Source organism: Wyeomyia smithii, chromosome 1 (assembly GCF_029784165.1).
Source record: "Wyeomyia smithii strain HCP4-BCI-WySm-NY-G18 chromosome 1, ASM2978416v1, whole genome shotgun sequence".
NCBI classification, from domain to species: domain Eukaryota; kingdom Metazoa; phylum Arthropoda; class Insecta; order Diptera; family Culicidae; genus Wyeomyia; species Wyeomyia smithii.
In genome coordinates, this window is record NC_073694.1 from 103,728,523 (window position 1) to 103,750,165 (window position 21,643).

The 21,643-nt window shown below is 41.7% G+C and overlaps 1 protein-coding gene and 1 pseudogene across 1 annotated transcript in view; one reads left to right on the forward strand and one right to left on the reverse strand.

Moving 5' to 3' along the window:
• LOC129718434 (integrator complex subunit 7-like) overlaps positions 1 to 21,643 on the reverse strand; it is a 1,119,499-nt gene that overhangs the window by 464,648 nt on the left and 633,208 nt on the right. The window lies entirely within an intron of this gene.
• LOC129717038 (uncharacterized) lies at positions 4,133 to 11,348 on the forward strand (annotated as a pseudogene).

Consider the following 21,643-nt stretch of genomic DNA (forward strand, 5'->3'; position numbering starts at 1 on the left):
AACATGCAAAATGTGCCGAAAGCAATATCGATAACGGATTCTCTTGACTAATCTAGTTGATCGAGACCGCATTAGCCCCCAGGCTAGCGCGCGATATTATTGTTTATTGTGTATATCGCTCCGTACAACCTCACCGCAATGCTTTTCCATCGTATCGTTCAACCTCTTTCGCATTCCATCCGATATACGTGGAATGCGGATATCAGCGAAAACCAAACGCAGTCTATCCGTTCCCGTATATCGGAAGCATAACACTCGTCAAAAGATTCCCACTTTGCGCGCTTATCACACACATTTGTGGGTCGGCATTCTCGGTTGGGGTCATAATACATGCTACTGCCGCTACATTTGTAACGTGGTAGCCGTATAACATTCATACACTTCCCTTACGAGTGTACAGTGCCCATACGCTGCACTACCATGCACACATATGTATACAGCCCGCCGCAGCGAGCATCAAGTACGCCAAATCTAAGCATCGCCACTTGTACTTACACAAGGCCGGTGTAAAGTACCACACTTCGCCCTTCGAGATGGTAGACGCTTGGGTGTGAGACTCGCCCGCCCATAAACCAAGCTAATCTGACCGTCATACAACGTATAGGACCAGTACGTTGCTGCGCAGGCAGGCATCAGGCACACCAACCGCCAGCCTGCCCACTTGTACTTACACAAGGCCGGTGTAAAGTACCATACTTCGCCCTGCGCGACGATAGACGCCAGGTGTATGGCTCGCCACCCATAATCTTAGCTAATCTACTGGCCATGCAGTGTACGACACCGGTTCCCCGGTTACCGAACCCGCGTGGTGCCGTGGTGGTAGCGTGAGAAGCTTCACAAGGTTAGCTGCGATGCTACTTGACTGCTCGATGTCAGTAAGGCGTACTTTTTCGATATCAACCTTAGTGTTGGGGCTTGCCAATCTGCTGGCTAGGATTCGGAGGATTTTCTTCCGTATACGGAGACACGGCCCAGAAAGACTTCAGACTGGTCTTCCACACCAGTGGTTCAAACACCACGGAATAATATGGCCTTCTTCCCGTCAAATTTAGATTGGCGATATCAAGTAAAAAGAAACGCACAGGCCTTGTAGAGTGTAAAATTTGATCCGTCTTCTTTTGGGGTTTATTCGATACTGTCCTTACATTCTATCATTTATAATCTATCACCTATCTATCGATCTTCGTGTGACAACGCGTTCTTACTCTCGTTCTCTTATCAGTGGATGACTTTTAGATGTGTTTCATTGTAATAGTATCGTATCTTTAGGGTGATTCATTTAATTAGTTTTAGTTATACTGTAGCGTAAGTAATTAAGATAAATTTAAGAATTTAGCGTTAGGTTTAGATTAGGATTTAGTTTAATTAAATTCAAATTTGATATTAAACTCTAAGTAACTAATATTATATATGAATTTTGAACACTTAGGCTCAGACACCCACCTATAAATACGAAAATGTATAATAATTACAGAGTTCGACAGTTTTTTGCGCACACCTGGGAAGACAAAACACCGGCACGTAGTGTATCTTCCCGTACACCGTGCTTGGCATGATCGATCGTCATCGTCGCGGGCATACAATCAATGTCACGTAGACGGCACATAGTGAACCAACCCGTATACAGTGCTTGGCATGATCGATCGTCATCATTGCGTGTAGCTAAGTATCCAAACACCCGGACTGTGGTGTATGTCTCGGGTGCGATGAATGATAATGTCACGTAGCCGGCACGTAGTGTACCATCCCGTATACAGTGCTTGGCATGATCGACCGTCATCATCGCGTGCTGAGTATCCAAACACCCGGACTGTGGTGTATGTCTGCTTTTACCCATGCTGAGCAACCTTAAGCTGAACAGCTAAAGCCCTTGGTCTCCCCGGGACCGCCGTTAGGCACTACTTCAGGGAGAGGGCCCGTCGTGCTTTTCGCACTTACCTTTATGGGTAGCAGAGCAGCCTATACAGGCCAGTTAGTTAACCATTAACTAACTGGGGCAAATCGATCGAAAATACTAACGATCTGTGTACGGCCGTGATGACCGCATCCCAGATATCCCTATTTTCGCATATCCTACGCACGATGTTCTCTGGCGTGGTGTCCATTCCACTTATTGCCAGCATTTCGTACCTTATTCGCTCGAAACGCGGGCATGTGAAGAACACATGCTCCGCGCTTTCTTCCGCACCCGTACAAGCGGGGCACATAGGGGACTCGGCGTACCCGAACCTATGCAGGTACTGCCTCAAGCAGCCATGGCCTGACAGGATCTGTGTCAGATGGAAGGTTACTTCCCCATGGCGCCTATTAATCCAGCATGCTAACTCTGGAATGAGTCGGTGCGTCCATCTACCTTTTGAAGTGTTGGACCACTCCCGCTGCCACCTGGCCATTGAAGATGACCGTATGGTGTTGCGTATAACCCTCGTGTCGCGTTGGTCGAAGCACTCTACATCCTCTTTGACGATGATGCTGATGGGCATCATGCCAGCCAGGACGCGAACCGTCTCGTACGACACTGTTCGGTATGCGCACGCGACCCTCAGGCACATAAGCCTGTACGTACTCTCGAGTTTGCCGCGATGGCAGGAGGTACTCAATACCTTGGACCACACTGGTCCTCCATACCTGAGTATGAACGTGGTCACGCTAGCAAGGACTTTGCGCCTGCTGCTACGGACCGCCGAGCTGTTTGCCATCATGCGAGATAGCGCTGCCACAGCCATGGAAGCTTTCTTGCAGGTATACTCGACGTGGCTCCCGAACGTGAGCTTGTCGTCGATCATAGCCCCCAGAAGCTTCAGCGAGCGTTTTAAGGCGATAGTGCATGCACCAGCACTGATCGATGCCTCCTGCTCCGACTTTCTGTTATTTACGACAATAACTTCAGTCTTATGGTGCGCTAGCTCCAGTTTCCTGGAGTGCATCCAGTCTTCCACTACGCGCATTGATAGCGCGTCCTTCAACTCTACCTCTCTAATTGACTCGCCATAGACCTCAAGAGTTATGTCATCGTCGAAGCCCACGATCACTACCCCTGCAGGGAGTGTTAGTTTTAACACGCCGCCATACATGGCGTTCCACAGTATCGGGCCCAGGATGGAACCTTGCGGTACACCTGCGGTAACTGGAACGCTTTTCTGACCCTCGGTTGTGTTGTACACTAACACTCGATTCTGGAAGTAGTTACCCAGAATCTTGTACAGCGGCGTCGGCACTCTGGAACTCCGTAGCGCTAAGGCTATGGAGTCTCAGCTGGCACTGTTAAACGCGTTCTTCACGTCGAGCGTGACGATCGCGCAGTAACGGATGCCCCTCCTTTTGCGATATACTCCATTTCTATTCTATAATTCCGAAAAAGTACATATTTAGGGGTTCTTAGATCGATGACTTTTTTGATTAAATTGTAAATGTAACAAATTAAATCGGTTGCAGATAGTGTCGTCCCAGGTTGTGTATGGGCTTACGACTGTACTTTTGTATTGCATGGGAGAGAGAGGAGTGAAAGACAAGAGAGGGTGATATAGAGAGGAACAGATAGAGGGTTAGAAAGAGATAGAAATAAGAGAGACAGGAGTAGAGAGAGAGGAATAAAAGAGAGGGGGATAGAGAGAGAGGAGGATAGAGCGAGAGATATATAGGGGGTTAAGAGGAGAGAGAAAGATGGTGATAGAGAGAAGATGATAGACAGAGAGAGGGTGATAGAGATATAGAGGGTGATAGAGAGATAGAGAGAGATAGGATGATAGAGAGAGAGAGAGAGATAGAGAAAGAGGGTTTCGTTTGAAAGTAGGATCTTGCATGCCATGCCTTGCATCCTGGCAGAGTGAACAGGTAAGGTATGTTTATTCGGACATGGCAGCCACGCATCAAAAACGTAGGCTGCGGCCACACAGGAAGCGAAGAGCGATGTGACGCGATTTTTCGCACGTAAGAAATAACATCATGAATATAATTCTCATTAAGAGCTTGGACCGTACAGTTTGTTACGTAAAATCTGAACTGTTAATTTTTGGCTTACATAATGATAAGGAAAACTTTTCCACTACAATAGAACTAACAGTTGGACAGTTGAATTATACAGTTGAATTATACCTTCTACCTGTTGTTTTTTCACATTTCTTCAATAGCAATGCTGGAACTGACAGAGCGACAAACTGCAAGCTACATAAAAGAGAAAATAAATTATATTCTCCTAGAGTACAATATCACTTTCGAACAAGTACTCACTGTGACTTGCGACAACGGAGCAAACATGCTCGCAGCTGTTAGGCAACTTGATGAGTATGTAGAAACTCTTAAAAATTAAAATTACATACTGGAGGATGTAGACGGCGATGACGGTGAGGATGATGACGGCGATGACGATGGAGATGATGAAGAGATGTTCAATGACATCGGGAATTTAGCCCCAAATATAAGCTTAGTGCGGTGCTCAGTACATACTTTACAGTTAGCCGTTACTGACGTAATCAAGTACTCAGACATTCGTATTCGAAGTATCACTGCTGTGGCTAAAAGCTGTAGGAAAGCATCCTACAAACCGTCGTTTGACCTGGGCAAGGTTCCTCTTCCACCGTTATATGCAAAAACACGCTGGGGAGGCATTTACGAAATGATTCTGAATTTTTACAGTAACGAGAATTTCTATAGAGATTTAGGCAAAAAGTTTGAGGAGTTAGGTTAGTTAAACAGTTTAAGAATGCTTCGTTCTTATGAGGTAATTGTTAATTCCTCTCAGATTTGTCGAAGTACTGGGACTATATACGTGACTACAAAAACGCACTGCATCCGATTTATGTTTGTACCAAAGAAATGCAGGCAAAACACATGACATTATCTGAGTTTTACGTTCGATGACTTCGATGTATGATGGAGGTAGATCAGCAGCCTACAAATGAACTAGCTGAGTCCTTGGCAGCATCATTGAACGTTCGACTTCAGCAACTTCAGCAAAATTTACCTTTTAAAGCAGCTGTTCTATTCGACCCGAGACTGAATTATTTATCTTCGTCTGTCCTCTCACCGGAAGAGAAACAAGAAGCTAGGGTATTTTTTACAAACTTTTTATTATGTAATTTCAGCAAGTATTTCTTTTTGTAGAAATTACTTACAGATATTCATGAAAGACTCAAATCACTGAAGCCACATTCATCACAGGAAGCCAGTGCGATCGTATCACCATCCACTTCAAGTTTGGATGACAACATGACCAAAATATTTGTAGGAGCTCTACCTTCTAGTTCACAATCCACTTTAGCAAACAGTCTTGCTAAGCAAATCGTGTCACTGGATTTAGAACCACATCAACACCATAAATACGACATTTGGAAACACTGGACAGATCGGAAAGTGTCAAACCCGGAGCTTGGTCCTCTAATATTCCAGAGTGTACCTTTTGCGTCTCGATGATGGTGACATCTTGATCTCCGACCTGCTTCGTTGGTTGCAAACTTTCGATGCCCATGCTGATGTCCAGGTGTGTCGTTTGTGCTGTTTGTAGTGACCGATGGTTGTTGTGCGAGTTTGGATGAGTTTATATTTGGTTAAAACGCTGGTATGGATTCTTGTTGTGTTTTTTGTTGATTTGCCTGTTGCTGTGCCTTTTAGATTGAAGCCTGTAAATTTGACGCTTTTATGAATTTGATGTTTTTTTTTATTGTCGATATCGTCTCCCAGTATTTCTTGTAGCGATGTGCTGTGGTTGCAGATTTTTCTTTTTGTTTCGTAGATTCGACATTTGATGAGAATGTGCTGTACTGTGATTCTAGTGCCGCAGGTCGGGCACATAGCGGGGTCCTCTATTTTGCGTAATGGCCGTGTGTGAGTCTGGTGTGGCCAATTCTTAGTCTGGTGATAGCCCTATTCATTGATCTATCTTACGAGTATGAGGTATTCCATTCGAAGGGTGTGTTTTTATTTAATGCGTCTTGGATATAATTTTTTCGTTAATTGTCCGTTTGAAATCGTCGAAAGTTCTTTATGTCGATCGGGTTTTTTTTGCACGACTTTTTTTGCTAGAGAGTCAGCTTTTTCGTTGCCGTAGATGTTCACATGTGCTGGGACCCAACACAGGGCTGTATTTCTTTGCTTTTCGTGTAATAATTTTCTAATTCTGATTATCAATGGGTGGTACGAGTTGTTATTGATGACCGCCTCTAGTACGATTCTCGAGTCGCTGAATATGACATTTAGTCCTGTAGCAGTTTTGCCTTTTTTTCTAGTCCGTTGACTATGGCGAATGCTTTTGCGCTAAATATTGATAAGTTCGAAAGAAGTCAGATTGCAGTATTTGCTACCGGTGCGAAAATGCCACAACCAACGCCGTCCGCTGTTTTTGAGCCGTCTGTGTATATGTAGTTGTGGTGTGGGTATTCTGTGTTGCAGAGCTCGTTGAATTCGATTTGTTTTGCTTTTGGAGGAAGTTTGTCTGGAATTCCTGTGTTTACTGGGAGTATTTTTTCTTCCCAATCTAATGTGTCGAAGGAGTTTTCCTTTTCGATGTTTGTGTGCGGTATGTCGAGTTCACTTAGCAGGTCTTCTGCTGTGTTAACGAGGTAAGATCCTTTGTGTAGTATTCCTCTGGCTAGTTGTTTAAAAGCTTAGTTAATTGTTTTTTTCTGTTAAGGATTAGGTGTAGTGGAAGTAGGCCACTGTCTGATAGAAAGCTTTCGATTGGGCTGAAGTGAAATGCTCCTGTGGCGTAACGTATTCCTTGGTGGTAAAGCGGGCTTAGCTGGTTGGCGTTGTTTCTGTTTGCGCTATTTATTGTAGGTGCTCCGTAAAGAAGTTTTAGCAAGATCACCATTTGCAGAATGCGCAGTAGACTTTTTCTGTCCGCGCCGAAATTTGTCTTGCTCAGGCAGTTCATTATTTCCAGACGTTTTTTGGTTTCGTCCCGTGTGATTTTTAAATGATTTAGTTAGTTTAGTTTAGTTTGTTGTCAATCCAAACACCAAGTAAGTTTTGCTTATTGACTAGCAAGATGGATTCTTGGTGGCGTTTGATATTGGTGTTTTCTTCTTTTTCCTATATGTATTATGGATGATTTTGGTGCTGGTATCTGAAACCCTGTTGCGTCGCTCCATTTTTGGATTTGGTTTAGGATTTTTGTATTTTTGAGCGGGTCCATTTTGCGAATTTGTTGCTACTGATATGGTTATGTCGTCTGCGTACATTTTTATGTAGGTGCCTTTGAGTAGAAAATCTTTGATGCTATTTACTGCCAGTAAAAAGAAGGTCACTGCAAGGACTGATCCTTGGGGGACTCCGTTTTCCTGGGTTTTTATGTCTGATGGTTGATCTTCGAAATGAACTTGGAATTCTCTTCGCTCTAGGAAAAGGCTGCAGAACTTTGCCATGTTTCTAGTAATTCTTGCGATTTGCAAGTTTTTGTAGAATGAGTCTTCGCCAGGTTCGGTCGTATGCTTTTGATAGATCTAGGAAGATTATTTCGGCGTGTGGTTGCCTAGAGATGGCGTTTCTCCCAAAATTGTCAATCGCCGTGATGACGTCATTAGTTGTTTTACAGAAACCATGTTGTGATTCTAATATTTTGTTTGTTTCTATATGTTTCATTAAGCGTTTGTTGACCATGCGTTCGAATAGTTTAAGCACGCAGCTCGAGAGACATATTGGTCTTAGGTTGTCAGCGATGTTTGGGCACTTTCCTGGCTTGGGAATCGGAATAAGGGTTGACATTCTCCGAATTTCTGGGAATGTTCCGTTTTTCCATATTTTGTTGTACGCTTCTAATAGTTTCTTTTTTGCGTAAAAGGTAGGTGTTGCAGCATTGCGTTATGTATTTCGTCAGGTCCCTTTGAGGTACCTGTTAGTTTGTCTAATTTCTGTAGGAGCTCGTGCAAAGGCTTACCCTTACCAAACAGTTCCAAGTGGTGTGGCCTTTGCTGTACGTAAGAGTCGTCTCCATTCCACTCGGTCCATGGCTGCAGTTTGCTAGCTCTGCAGTCTGCGTAGGGTCCGCAGGTCGTCTTCAACCTGATCGATCCACCTTGCCCGCTGTGCCCCTCTCCGTCTCGTCCCTGACGGATTGGTTTCGATAACCATCTTTACCGGGCTGTCGTCTGACATCCTTACAACATGCCCAGCCCACCGCAACCTGCCTATCTTGACGGTGTGAACGATAGATGGCTCCCCAAGCAGCTCCTGCTCGTGCAAAGAGAATAGTTTGCATAAGTTTGAGTTGTGATTGCTTTTAAATTGCACTGAACGTTTTTCATCTCAGTATTACCTTTGTTATACTAATTACCTTTGTTATACTAAACAAAGGTTATAAAATCGGTCGAAAAACGCAAAATAGATTCATGATCCGGAGCGCCGAATCGTATATACCATTCGACTCAGTTCGACGAACTGAGCAATGTCTGTTCGTGTGTATGTGTGTGTGTATGTATGTTGTCTGTATGTATGTGCCGCAAAATACTAACGCACCTTTCTTACAGAACGCAATATCCGATTTTAATGATCTTATACGCAAACGAAAGCTACTGTGCTCCCCCAGAATGCTACCAAGTGGATTTTTGATAAGTGGCTTAGATTTTAAAATATTGATCAAAGAGTATTTTTTATATAAAAAATTTAACTGTTAAGGCAACATAAATGGCACGAAGAGCCATGTGTTGTATACCAATTTACTCGGATCGACGAATTGAACAATTTATGTATGTTTGTGTAAGTGTGCCTGTACGTATGTATGTATGTATGTTGTTTATATGTGTAGTATATCAAAATCGACCCAAAAAAAAAAGAAAAATAACAAAAAAAACTCCCTTTACAAAAAGCTTATTCCAATTTCTAAGTTCGCATGCTTAAATGAAAGCCTCAGAGATCTTTTAAAATCATACTGAGTGCGATCTTTTATTGGTTGTTTAAACTGTAGAGTTTTGACCGAAGTATATTTTAGACATGGGATATTTTACTTTCTGGATAATTTCTCTCTCTCACTGCTCTTTCCTCTTCTCTGTCCCTCTTTTTTCGTATCGCTTTTTATTTCTCAAAGGAAATCAACAATCATGGACAACTTTTCATAATCTTTACACTCTTCGTAGTGCGTCTTAACTGGTGTAAATAAATTACCCTCAAGTTTTTTCTTGGAAATTTGAACCGGATTTCAGAAGAAACTGCAATGCTTACTAAGCTTCCGAAGCTCCCGTCCTCACTTTTTATAAAATATATACTATATCGTACGTTGAACCTAGATTTGCGAAGAGTAAGAAACATTTACAGCTTTCGGGAGCCAAACATTGTAGCAAAATCCGTTCCCACAGTTCGCACATGTAACACAATTAGCGATGCAGATATTTTGAAAAGCTTGAGAAGATGTATAGAGCTATTTACGTACGAATGTGTTAGTGCCACCCAATGATAAAAACACAAATAAATCGATGTTTTGTTTGCAATGCTACGTTTTGAACAGCTGAAAAATTTTTCAGTTGAATACTAATTTTATGTATTGAATTTGTGACCAGGAATCTAAAGTAGCTGGTGAACGTAATCGGCAAAATTAGGAAAATGTGTTGAAGCAACTCTACATGGCTGTACACGTTTACTAGTGTGCGCAGGTGAAAAGTCACTTATCTCTATGAATGATACAATATGCTCATGTAAGATATAAATATTGCTTTCTAATTTAAGACTAAGTGCAAACAGAGTATCCATGTTATTCCACTTCTCGTTATCGCAGCAAGATTTAAAAAGCCTTTTTTTCGGATTTTTTCATATAGCCTAGGCTTTCGAAAAGAATAAAGTTCTCGCCTACACTCTGGAAATCTAAAATTCTCGAAGATCTTGGAAAACCTTCATTTTCAGATAATGCATTTGAGATAGAAATAAATTGACAACTTTCATCAATAGCTATATTTTTTTCCTGTATCATTCTAAACTATATTTTGAAAGCAGGTTTGTAGAAGTTTGCTTCAATTCGTAAATAAAACTTGATGCTGATTTATAAATCTAGGTCCTGCGATTTCTAAAAACAAAGCGAATGAGTAGAACCAGGGGAACAAAATGTACTGAGCCATGACATTTTTTTGATGACATTCGAGAGCGTCCCTCTCTGACAGTGTTGGTATTGGCAAAATAGAGACAGCCGACAGCTAAAATATTTCGCGACTACAACTTTTCTCTGCTCGTTCACCTAATTCCCATGTCTACGAAGGCATGTATGGTTGTATATAACATTCAGTATGCAATACACACATCCTTCAGTACATAACCGCTCGATTGCTGGGTTTGCTTTTCATTGCACGAAAGCTGTCAGTACGGTGCCGAGCAGTCTGCTTCTTAAGAATAAAATGCGCTAAGGCTGATTCATTAATGAACTGTAGGTACACGCAAGCTGTTGTGTTTAATTTATCGAAAATGGAAGATTTTACAGAAACTGGCAGTGACATTGAAAAAAATCCCGGTTCGGTTTATGAAATTGACAGTGCACCACTAGTGGGTCATGTAGAATGGCCAGTGGCTAAGAAAAAAACGTTTAGAAGTACTGCGGAGGAGTGCATGGAAGTGGATGAAAACGGTTTTTTATGTTATTAAGGCACACATCCGCGAGGAAGTGAGCGGAAAAATTGTTTCCATTAAAATTGATTCAGCCTCGCGACATGGCCGTCATGTACTGGGCATTAATATACAGTTTTGGAACGGTGAACAAGTAGTGATCCGCACTCTCGGTAAGTTCTTCGAGAGTACGAATAGACAGTTTGGAAATGTTTGTGAGAAATTTTACTCTCGGATGCAATTTATTTTCAATTTCAAATAACACATTTTTCGTAAGATATCTCTTTTTTTGGCACGTTTTTCACTACCACACCAAAAATAATTCAACAACTGATATATATTCAAATTTTCATTGATTTTATTCAAAATTCTTGATTGATTTTATTCAAAATTCTTCTTCAAAAGAGTTTTTACGTGAAACATATCAATATAATAAAACAATTCAATCTCTGTTTATTTCTATTCTATGATTCCGAAAAAGTACATATTTAGGGGTTCTTAGATCGATGACTTTTTTAGTTAAATTGTAAATGTAACAAATTGAACCGGTTGCAGATAGTGTCGTCCCACATCAACACCATAAATACGACATTTGAAAACACTGGACAGATCGGAAAACGTCAAACCCGGAGCTTGCGGAAGCGGCTCTATGTATGCTTTCAACTCAGGTGTCCGTGGAAAGGCGATTTAGCGGTCTAGCGCTCGTTTTATCGGAATCACGAACCAAACTGTCAGTAGAAAATTTGTCAAACATTCTTATTATACTGAACGAGGAGCTGCTGGATTTAGTTATGCCAAAAATGTACGACTGGAAGGAGTACAGAGCATAATGACTTGACACAAATAAGTTGTTTTCACAACCGTTTTAAATGTTTTTGTTTTTGGTTTTTTATTTTTCTTTCTGTCGTTTTATATGTTTTCGTTATTTATCTCACGATTTCTTTTAAAATAAACTATTTGTTTTGTAATATTTTTTTTTTCTTCATCTATAGTTTATTTGACACGGCACAAATACAATTCAATGTTTAACGGCGCCAATTATATCTGGTAGCTTACTTTCTAAAGTATCTTAATAACTAAAAGCAAATTTTTTACCCTCGCTGCCGACTACGATCTGAAACTTAATCTAACTTAAAGCTAGAATATTTTGCATTAAAAGCACAGGTTTGCTGTTTGATGGTTTTCATTGCCATAGGTAAGCAGCATATTAAATTTGTTCCGCTGCTGGGCCAAGATATTACGGACTGGCATATTGGGTTGTTTCCATCGGGCCTTGAGAGTATCGTGCGGGTCTGATTGCTGTTTCCGGATCCGGGGTCTTAACGTGTTCTTGTCGTTTGGTTGGATGTAGGCGGAAGGGGATAGGACTAAACTGGGGCGTGGATGGATTTCAGGAAAACGTATATAAGGGACATGTAGGATAGGTCACGGCTCGCCAAGACATCACGAACAGGAACAGCCGGCTGCCTACCTTCGGCCTGCAGGGAAGCTATTAATCTAGACCTGGCGTCACGGTGTACAGGGCATGACCAAACAACGTGCTCTATGTCGTGATAACCTTCACCACAGGCACAGATACCACTCTCCCCGAGCCCAACACGACGGAGATGCGCGTCAAATCTATAGTGATTGGACATAAGCCGGGACATCACGCAAATGAAATCCCGACTTACATCCAACCCCTTGAACCACGGGTTCGTCGATACCTTGGGGATTATGGAATGTAACCACCTTCCCAGTTCCCCCTTGGTCCAAGAATTTTGCCAACTGATGATCGTATTCTGACGTACAAATGCGAAAAATTCATTAAAGGCAATTGGTCTTACATAAATATCACCGTTTGTTGCGCCCACCTTAGCCAAAGAGTCCGCTTTCTCATTACCCGGTATCGAGCAGTGAGAAGGGACCCACGCTAAGGTAATCTGAGTAGATTTTTCGGATAAAGCACTCAGATGTTCCCGTATTTTCCCCAGGAAATACGGAGAGTGCTTAACATCTTTCATCGATCGGAGAGCCTCAATGGAACTGAGACTGTCCGTAAAGATGAATTAATGGTCCGTGGGCATTTTTTCGATAATCCCTAGGGTGTACTGAATTGCAGCTATTGCAGCTAATTCTGCGACGTAAACAGAAGCAGGATTATCGAGCTTATGGGAGACGGTAAAATTGTTATTGAAGATACCGAAGCCAGTGGACCCATCAAGAAGTGATCCGTCAGTGTAGTACATATTGTCGCAGTTGATGTTTCGATATTTATTGGAAAAATTTTAAGGATCTGCTGCCCGCGTAAATGATCCGGGATTCCACGAGTTTCTTCTATCATGGATGTATCGAAAAACACAGTAGAATCAGAAGTATTTGATAAGTCGACACGATTTGGAATATTCGAAGAAGGGTTAATATTTTGGGACATGTGATTGAAATACAATGTCATAAAACGGGTTTGAGAATTAAGTTCGATTAACCTTTCAAAATTTTCAATCACGGGACGGTTCAAGACCTCACATTTGATTAGAATACGAGAAGACAGGCTCCAGAAGCGGGTTTTCAATGGTAGTACTCCAGCTAAGATCTCCAAACTCATCGTATGGGTCGATTGCATGCAACCCAAGGCGATACGCAAACAACGATATTGTATTCGCTCCAGTTTGATCAAATGTGTGTTTGCTGCGGAGCGGAAGCAGAAACACCCGTACTCAATGACAGACAATATCGTTGTTGGGTAAAGCCTTATAAGGTCTCCTGGGTGGGCTCCCCACCATTGTCCGGTTATTGTACGAAGAAAATTCACTCTTTGTTGACATTTTTTCATCAGATACCTCACGTGACAACCCCAGGTGCTTTTAGAGTCGAACCAGACACCAAGATATTTGTGTACCAAAACCTGAGAAATCGTTTTACCCATTAATTGTGTTTGAAGCTGAGCAGGTTCATGCTTCCTAGAAAAAACTACTATCTCAGTCTTCTCCGGAGAGAATTCGATACCTAGCTGTAAAGCCCAAGCAGACAAATTGTCCAAGGTATCTTGCAATGGTCCTTGCAAATCGGCAGCTTTGGCTCCTGTAACAGAGATTACACTGTCGTCTGCAAGTTGTCTTATCGTGCATGAATTTTCCAGACATTCGTCGATGTCATTTACATAAAAGTTGTAAAGAAGGGGGCTTAAACCCATGAAGACCCATGTAGTTAATGCGAAAAGTTGCCAAATCGCCGTGCGTAAAATGCATGTGCTTTTCGGACAACAAATTGTGCAAAAAATTGTTCAAAATTGGAGAAAATCCTTGTCGGTGAAGTTTACCCGAAAGAATGTCAATTGAAACGGAATCAAAAGCCCCCTTAATGTCCAAGAACGCAGACGCCATTTGTTCTTTGCGAGCATACGCCAGCTGAATATCTGTTGAAAGCAACGCAAGACAATCATTCGTCCCTTTGGCACGGCGGAAGCCAAATTGAGTTTCTGATAGTAGACCATTTGATTCGACCCAATGGTCTAAGCGACGGAGTATCATTTTTTCCATCAATTTCCGGATACAGGATAGCATTGCAATCGACCTATAAGAGTTGTGATCAGAAGCTGGTTTCCCTGGTTTTTGGATGGCGATCACCTTCACTTGCCTCCAATCCTGCGGTACAATGTTTTGCTCCAGGAACTTATTGAACAAGTTCAACAAGCGCCTCTTGGCATTGCCGGGTAGATTCTTCAACAAGTTGAATTTGATTCTATCTAACCCAGGCGCGTTATTGTTACAGGACAGGAGGGCAACTGAAAATTCTGCCATCGTAAAAGGTGATTCTATCGCGTCGTGGCCCGGAGACGCATCGCGAACAATGTTTTGCTCAGGAACAGAGTCCGGACACACTTTCCTGGCAAAATCAAATATCCACCGACTTGAAGACTCCTCGCTTTCGTTGACCGTTACGCGATTCCGCATTCTTCGGGCTGTGTTCCAAAGAGTGCTCATCGATGTCTCCCTCGACGTCTCGTTCACGAACCGACGCCAATATCCGCGTTTCTTTGCTTTAGCCAAACTTTTAAGCTTGGTATTAAGCTCCGAATACCGTAAATAGTCGCCAGGTATACCTCCCTTCTGGTAGGCCTTAAACGCGTCGGATCTTTGCATGTAGACATCGGAGCACTCTTGGTCCCACCACGGAGTGGGAGGCCGTTCTTTGATCTTTACGCCGGGATATTTCTTCGTTTGGGCTTGAAACGCGGCGTCGAGAATCAAGCCCGCGAGGAGGTTGAAGAATAAGTGGATGTTGAATCGACTCGACCGCTTTTGAAATCATTTCCTCGTATAACTTCCAATCGACATTCCGTGTGAGGTCATACGGAATGTCAATTGGTCGCATGCGAGTCGACCCGTTATTAATTGAAATAAGAATAGGCAAATGGTCGCTACCGTGAGGATCAAGGATTACCTTCCATGTGCAATCCAACCGTAGCGACGTCGAACATAAGGATAGATCCAAAGCGCTTGGGCGCGCTGGAGGTTTCGGGATACGTGTCATTTCACCGTTGTTTAAAATAGTCATGTCGAAGTCATCGCAAAGGTTATAGATTAAAGAGGAGCGGTTATCATTGTATGGGGAGCCCCAAGCCACGCCATGAGAGTTGAAGTCTCCCAAAATCAAACGTGGCGAGGGAAGAAGTTCTATTAAATCAAAGAGCAGCCGTTGCCCAACCTGTGCTCTGGGAGGAATATATATTGAGGCAATACAAAGCTCTTTACCTTGTATTGTCATTTGACATGCGACAACTTCGATGCCTGGAATCGAGGGGAGGTCAATACGATAGAAAGAATAGCACTTTTTAATCACTAAAAGTACTCCTCCATATGGGGTGTCTCGATCAAGGCGACTAATATTAAAATCATGGAAGTTGAGATCAATATTTGAAGTAAGCCAAGTTTCACAAAGGGAAAATGCATCGCATTTGTTTTTATTTATCAAAACTTTAAACGAATCAATTTTTGGTAAAATACTTCTACAATTCCACTGTAAGACAGAGATAGAATCCTTCATATACGCAGTTGAATTAGGCACCGAAGGATACAATCGCTGCAAGGAGGGGCCATTGGGCAGTCAACTGCTTCAAAAATGATCTAACTGTTGGGAGGAATGCTGTAAGAAAAATTTTAATTGGATCGGGTATATTGAAATTTTCAAAAATCCAGTCCACAATGTCAGAAAATTTCACTAATCCAGAGTTTGTTTCATCAACTGGATGTGCAAAAGGAACAACTGGGGTTTTAGATGTTCCTGGCAGTGCTGGGAACTCCTTCTGGGACTTTAAATTTGCAAGCCCAGGAGGAGTTTGCTTCGGTTTTTTCGCAGCACTGTTTGGTTTGTTCGTACTTTTCATTACACTTTGGGAAATCTTAGGACCTTTACGGGGAAGTTTAGGAGAAGAAACATTTTTCCTCTTCCTAGACTCCCCAGGATTGGCATAAGATGTTCCCGCTGATGAATCGTCAGAATCGGTTTCATCGGAGGGCAACAGATCAAAGGGGTTCGATGTTATGGTAGAAGTGGTCACGGTCTTCTTCAGCATCTCAGCGTAAGAACGCTTTGAACGCTCCTTAAGTGACCGCTTGATCTTATCCCTGCGCTGCATGTACACCGGGCATGTGGAGAGCTCATGCTGGTTTTCCCCACAGTGAATACATTTTTCAGCATCAACACTGCAAGAATCTTCCGCATGAGTCTCCCCACACTTGCTACATCGTGCCTTATTGCAGCAGTAGGCGGCTGTGTGGCCTAACTGCTTGCAATTGGTGCAATTCATAACACGGGGTACATACAATCGCACAGGCAGACGAACCCGGTCGATCGAGACGTGGCTAGGGAGTGCAGATCCGGCAAACGTAACGCGAAACGAGTCTGACGGAGTGTAAACTTTTTTACCGCCGACGAGAGACATGGATCGCAATTGCTTACAATCCAAAATCTTCGCCTGTGTTTCGGTATTTTTGAAGCAACCGGTTGCGCTTTTTAGGATACACTCGACAGACAGACTCGAATCGGTTATGACACCGTCGATCTCCACGTCTCGTGCGGGTATGTAAACGCGATACTCGCGTGTGAAGAGCTCAGAGCAAGCGATAGCATTGGCGTGTGCCAGATCACTGACCACGACACGGAGCTTGTTAGGTCGGACCTTGGAAATTTCGGTCACGGCCTTGTACCCCTCGTCAGGTCTTTTGAAATTTGCAGTATGTTTAATCGCTTTGAATTCACTCCTGCCTTTGGACGAAAATAAACAGTATAGCTGCCCTGTTGAGATCCGTCCGGGTAAAGCCTGGGGCGAGGGGGGACTGGAGAATGAACAGGGGAGGGGGTAACAGAAGGGTCAGGGTCAGGGGGGTTCGGGGTTGGTGGCACGGGAGGCGAGGGATCTATATCCATCGCGCTAAATGTAGCGCACTAGCGAACTAGCGCCGACAAGAACACGTACCTCTTTACTTCTTCCTTCCAGCAGTGGTTGTCCGATCGTTCGAAGCTGCACCCAAAGCAGCCAGCAGCACCAGTACAGCAGCACCAATACAGCCACCAGCAGTGAGCCGGGTGTGAGATCACTCAGCACAGCGACACGGACTCGACTGTCAACTGATGGCCTTGAATAATACACTCTTTTGTTTGGCTATTCGTACACACGGACCGGATTGTAATAGAACGACCACTTTGCACGTCCGTTTCTGTCGAGTGTTCGACGCGGAATGAATTTGTTTTGTAATATGTTGATAACGTTTTTTTTTATCTGTGATTAACCTTCGAACCTTGATAGTCTCCTCGTAACAGTTACCATTGATCAGATTTTCGCCCATCATATCCCGATATAGAAGGTTTACTCAGCCACTTAACAACTGTACATACAGCGATGTCAACGTGATTCGAGAGAATCAAAGCAAAAATTTGAAGTAAACTGGTTGATTGATATGGTTTTGTAACCAATAGACATTTTGCATTGAAATATTTTAAATCATAGTCAAGTCAATTTTTTTTACTATCGCACCACTATTGAAATTTAATGTTGATTGGGGAAAAAATACTTAATAAACACCGAATTAGTTTTTTTTAAGATTATTTCATTTGTATAAAATCATTGGAAAATACAAATTTTGAAAAATGTTGGAATTGTAAATTTTTAATAAATCTCAATCTTCAATAGAAATAAAGTTGTTTTTCATTTCTCTAGTTTCCTACAATTCGTTCTAAGACATATTTTAATGTACAATCAATGGTTTCTGAGCTATAATGCTTTGAAAAAAATCTAGGCCATAATGCATGCGCCCTTTTAAGTAGGACGGATTGACTGAGTGTCTTAGTCTAATTTTAGTTTTAAAGCGACTTCAATGGATTACAGAGCAACGCCAAACAAAATCAACATAGCACAACACAATGCGAATGCTCATCGTCTCCCGTTCACTCTTTCGTGCCAACTTTTACTTTGCTACATAACGGGACTCGATAAACATTGCAAAATTCACTTTGAAACTTCGTTTTAGCTTGAAAATGCATAATCCACTAAAACATTTTCGATCTTGTGCAATGTAAAAAAATACGCGCAATATCGCGGAATCCGCGTTAGTTGAAAAATCCGTGTACACTGGGGTTGCGTTTTACGCGGTTGGTTGTACTGCATTCAAAATATTAGGTTAGATATACTTATACTAAACTTATTTGATACCGCGTACAAATGTTCTTGTATGTAGAAATGTCCCGTTTAAAAAAAACGCATAAAAACAATTCGCGTAAAAAGCGAAAACTATAATCTGAAGAAATAATAAAAATGTTTAGTTGCTGCAAAAAGGGTGGCGATTTTGTATTGGTAGCAAGGCACTGTATAGCGCACCAGATAGGCATGGAGCTACTCAGGGCACTTGGTACTAAACTTTGGCACAGGGCACCACATGACGCTATGTAACAGTTGAAAAAAAAAATAGCTGTTTGAACATTTGTTATGTACAAAGTCTAGTTTAAGCAAATTATCGCTAGATGAGTTCGATTTGAAGCTGATTTTATATTGATATATTTAATGATTTTTTTTTTATTTTTTAACTTAAAAATGCAGTATTTTGTTGGCCTTGCAATAATTGGAGAAAAATCTCGGAGCTTAATTACCGTGACTGCGGGTAATTCCGCGCAACACATTTTCTCGCGCACTCATCTTAAGAAACTGTTTTTCAAGAGTATATTTTACTAAAACATACCTAATTTCTGTACTGTCATAGCAGGTTTTGCTATGCACATGGTAAAGCACATAGATTAGTTGTATTCTAGTGAAATTTAGTATTCAAAAATAGTTTTTAACATGAGTGCGCGGAAATATGTGTTACGCAGAATTGCCCGCAGTCACGGTATAAACCCACCGCCTATCGTCCGGGCCGGTGTTCCTATCTATAAAACGCGCAGTGTACAGATTTCTTGACCCTCCACCACCCTAAAGGGGCAAGCGCAATTGCAATTGTTTTTTCATCGCATCAAAAAATAACAATTGCAAAGCCCGCTGCGCTTTGGAATATTGAAAATAGCCAAATGATTCAATCCACACTCATGCAAAAAACAAAGTTAAAAACAGCCGCACTGACTGGACCGATGAAAAACAAAGGACGTGTCGATTTCAGTCTATGGCCGTAGTTATACCGTGTGACGCGACGCGAGCTGCGTCGAAACAGTTCGATGAGGAATAATGTCAAAAACGCGCGTCAAAACAGATCCCGAACTGCTTCGACGCAGCTTGTGCAGCAGCGCTTCTGTGTAACCACGTCCTATACGTCAACTCTTCCGTTATTCGTGAAACAGCCGACGGTTTAAAACACTAAGACCTTTGCCATGCTGAACGCTAACAGAAGCAATCGGGCGAGAACCTTGCCGTAGGTTAAAGAACAGTCGAAAGTAGAGCTGTTTATCAACCTACGGCAAGGCTCTGGCCCGACCGCTTACGTTGGCGTTCAGCATGGCAATTCTTCATTTACCATATAAAATAAATTTCTGATGTACTTTCATGTTCCAAGCAGTGAAAAATAATGCCGTAATTAACAACCACACAGTCGACGCTTTTTTTTTCAATCCAAAAATTCACTAGCAAAATTATACTTATTATAATATTCCCTACAGCCTTTTAAAACACCCGTCACAGGAAAATTAAAAAAAGGGAAAAAATGTCTTCGCTGGATTTGGGCTGTCACCGAAACGCGCTTTTTGTGTAGTGCGAACACGAACGTCTGTATAAAAAACAGCTTCAACTCATTTCTACTTTCGCATTTCCGAAGACATCCTCCAAATAATGCCAAATCGACTCTCTGTTGCCAATACGTTCTCAATGTGACTACCAACTACCAGCGCGGATAGGTATCACAAACAAACAGCAACAACTGAACTCGCCATGGATGACAGTAAAATAAATAAATGTACAATTGGGATGCCTGAGAAGAACCGCATTAAACTAACATACATGTTTGCTGTTCTAGTGTGAAATCAGCATCATTGTTATCTACTACTGTTTCCCCACGTTCGATTATCTCAAAAAAAAAATTTAATTACTTCTAGCCAGCATTTAAAAATTGGTTTGTGATCGAAAAAATAAGACTCTACAGTGATAACATTTATATTAGTTACAAAAACCACGTCAAGCTTAAATTCACTGATCGTCTTTGGTTAACTCTCTGAAAACTATCTTTCAAAATGATTTCATTCATTATTGAATTGGACTTATGATGGTATACGATTTTGTAAGTGACTGGCCAAATATGTAGAAAGTAATAGTTTCTGCACCACTAGGTGGATTAATTTCTTCTTATTTAAGGGGTTATATACCGTTTTAGTTTTCAAAAAACCAGAAAAAAATTATTTTATTATCTTCAAATACAACATCTTAAAAACATTTCCACAAATTTTCATAAAGATCTGAGCTATAGGAAGAAAGTTAGAGCGATTTGCAACGCGCCTCGCCACTTTTTGAAACTTTAGACGGGATTATCTCGAAAAAGTTTTTCCGGAAAATGACTTTGCCGTGATCCTGATTGCGGGAAAACTACTGAACCGATTTCCCTCATCTTTTTTTTTTAATTTTCGTTATAAAATTCGCCGGTCTGTCCTTGGACGATCGCTTTTTGAAAAATACGCAAAAAAAAATTTTAATGCAATTTTTTGCGCTCAAAACGTGCATTTTTTGGGAAAAACGTGCCCGTTTGCACTAAAAACAAAATACTCATAAAAGCAATTGTTCAGGAACCGGCACACTTCTAAACTGATGAAATAATATGAGTTTTTTGATTTCAGTTGATCGATGAGTCTCTATCAGGATCACCGCAACCCTCTACAAAAAAATAGCGTTTCGGGGAAACGGTCATTACTCCAGTAATAATTAGTATATCTCAAAATCAAACGTATTTTTTGTTGTTGATAAGCTGTACTTTCAGAAAAATACACTTTGATGCAATGAAAATGGTGCTATGCTCTTAAAAATAAATTCAAACTTCCCTCATTTTTCTCGACCAAAAAGGTATATAACCCTTTAAGGAATTTTGATTGTAGGCTTCGTTCGATGAGGCTTTTTAAAAGTGTTCAGTTAGATGGTTTGCTATGTCGAGTGGTTTAGTGGTTACTTCGTTTTCCGCTTCGATGGCCCATGTTCTTGGAGTTGATGCTGGGCCCTTTTCGGAAATCGCACGAATGCGGTTCCAGATTTCTTTGATTGGAGTGTGTTCGTTTATTGATGATGCAAAATTTTCCCATGATTTTCGATTATCTTCTTTGATTATTTTTCTGCATTAACTCTCCCACTGTTGGGGCAGCACAAAGGTTGCGATCAGCAACCGCTTTTGAACAGCAAAATGCCTTTTTTCAAGGCAAATAAACAAGTAATTGAAGGGTGAAAATTTCCTAGCATCAACACAAGCAAACATTTTTCGCGGGATCCTAGCAATCAAATTCTGTTGTAGTTTATTTAGTTAATACCCCCACTGTTGGGACAGCACAAAGGCTGCGATCAACATAACCGATTTTGAATAACAAACTGCCCTGTTAGAACGCATTCACAAAGGCAGTTAATTCGAATATGCAGAGCTAATATGAAGTCGATTCAATCAATCAGCATTAACACAATTTAGTCGTCTCCCGG